This window comes from Elephantulus edwardii, unplaced genomic scaffold, assembly GCF_000299155.1.
Source record: "Elephantulus edwardii isolate Elephantulus edwardi_28Jun2011 unplaced genomic scaffold, EleEdw1.0 scaffold00376, whole genome shotgun sequence".
NCBI classification, from domain to species: domain Eukaryota; kingdom Metazoa; phylum Chordata; class Mammalia; order Macroscelidea; family Macroscelididae; genus Elephantulus; species Elephantulus edwardii.
This window is the reverse complement of record NW_006400126.1, coordinates 1,189,498-1,192,044: the sequence shown is the minus strand read 5'-3', so window position 1 is coordinate 1,192,044 and position 2,547 is coordinate 1,189,498.

Here is a 2,547-nt window from a genome sequence, read left to right as displayed (position 1 = left end):
TTCCAGTCACCCATTATTATCAATGCATCTTGATTGCATGTTCAATCTATCTCTGACTGTAAAAGTTGGTAGAAATCATCTATTTCTTCTTCTTTGACTCTGGTTGTTTATGCATATATCTGAATGATAGTGGTATTCACTGGACTTCCTTGTAAGCGTATGGATATAATCCTGTCACTCACGATGTTGTACTTCAAATGGATTCTAGAAATTACTTTTTTTACTATGAAGGCAACCCCATTTTTCCTTGTCTTTTAATCTCCAGAGTAATATATCCTATGGTCATCTGATACTCCTCTAAATCTGAACATTCAGATTAAGACAGACTAGGAAGAAGGATTGGCCACCCACTTCTGAAATAGCAGGCCTATGAAAACCCTGTGCACAACAGAACACACGCAGACTAACAGAAAGGGCAACCTAGGTAGAACTATCAAGTATGGAAATGCAGAGGAGGAGGAACAGTTGTAAGCAGACCCTAGTGACTGGAACATGGAATGTGAGAGCCATGAATGTAGGAAAATTAGAAATTGTTAAAAAAGAAATGGAATGCATAAATATTGATATATTAGGCACTGGAGAGATGAGATGGACTGGCATGGGGCATTTTGAGTCAGATGACCATATTATATATTACTCTGGAGATGAAACACTTGCTAATACAGTTAAAAAATGCAGATAATAAAGAAACTCATGCCTAAAAAGTTTAGTTTTATTTCACCCCCTGAAGTTTCTCTGCTTGCACAAGATTTTTAATGTTCTTGTTTTGTTTCTATGGTTTATATTCCTATAAGAGAATATTTGGGATTTGAGGACTTAACAGAAAGGACTTGCACAGTCAATTCAAAGGCACATGGTTTGAATCCACCAGCTGCTCCAAGGGAGGAAGATGGGCAATTTCCTCCTGTACAAGTTATTGTCTCTAAAAATCTATGGGTCAATTCCAATTTGGTGGTAAAAAACAACAAGAAGAAAAAAGGCTTCTAACTCACTAAGAATTCACAATCCTTATTGTTGTTTCTATGTGCCATCAAGTTGCCTGCTACTCCTAGTAACACTATCTACAGTGAACTCTACCTTACCATGTGCCAATCTCATTGTTTCTGACAGCCCTACTCCATTTCTCCAGTCACTGAGTCAATCCACCTCATTCTGGTTCTTCCTATCCTATACTACTCCTCCACCTTTCCAAGCATAATATCATTCTCCTAGGACTTTTACTTCTTGATCACATACCCAAAGTATGTCAGATGGAGCTCCAAAATCTTTACCTTCAAGGAGCAGCTTGGTTTCACCATCTCCAGGAAAGACCTGTTTGTTCTTTTGGTGGTCTATGCACTCAAAGTCATCAATCCTTCTTTTATTATCCTTAGTTGTTGACTAGCTTTCTGATGCATAGCAAGTAATTGCAAAGATGGAGACAAAAGAATTTCCATAAACAACATATGATCAAGAGGTAATGGCGATGAAGGAGTAAGTTCAGGCTACTTGAAGGACTTGACAAAAACTAAAGCTCCAGGAATTGGCAGAATACCAACTGACATATATCAGAAACAGATGCTGCCCTGGATGTCCTCACCAAGTTGTGCCAAGAAATCTAGAGGAAAACTTCCTGGCCAACTGACTGGAAGAGATCTGTGTTTATGTCCATTTAAAAAAAGTGACCCAACAGAGTGTAAACTATTAAACAATATCACAAGTTACCAAAATCCTGCTGATGATCATCCGAAACATTTGGAAAGTACATTGACAAAGAACTACCAGAAATACAAGCTGGGTTAAGAAGAGGTCATGGTATTAGAGACATTATTGCCAATGTCAGATGGATCTTGGCAGAAAGCAAATAGTACCAGAGAAATGTCTATTTGTGTTTCATTGACTATGCAAAGGCATTTGGCTATGTGGATCACAACAAATTGTGGCTAAACTTGAGGAAAATGGGTGTCCCAGAACATTTGATTGTGCTTATATGGAACCTATACTTGGACCGGAAGCAGTCCTTAGAACAGAGCAAGGAAACACTTCATGGTTCAAAAATCAGGAGAGGAGTGCATCAGGAATGCATCTTGTTTTCATACTTCTTTAAATTATATACAGAACAGATCATTTGGGAAATGGGACTTTATGTGGAGGAATATGGTATCAAGATTGGAGGAAGACTCATCAACACCCTATCTTTTGCAGATGACACAATCTTGTTTTCTAAAACTGAGAAGAACTTGAAACATTTGCTGCAGAAGGTCAAGGACTGTAATCTTCAATATGGATTGAAGCTCAACATCAAGAAGATGATTTTCACCACTGTAACAATTGGCAGCACCATCATAGTTGGAGAAAAGATTGAAGTAGTTAACAATTATGGCTTGCATGGCTCCATAATCAACACTCTTGGCACCAGTAGTCAGGAAATGAAAAGATGAGTTGCACTGGGAAAGTATACTGTCAGGGACCTTTCCAGAGTTCTGAAAAGCAGTAATGTCAGTCTAGAGACTAAGGTGCCCTGATCCAAGCCATGGTCTTTGCAATTAATTGCTATGCATCAGAGAG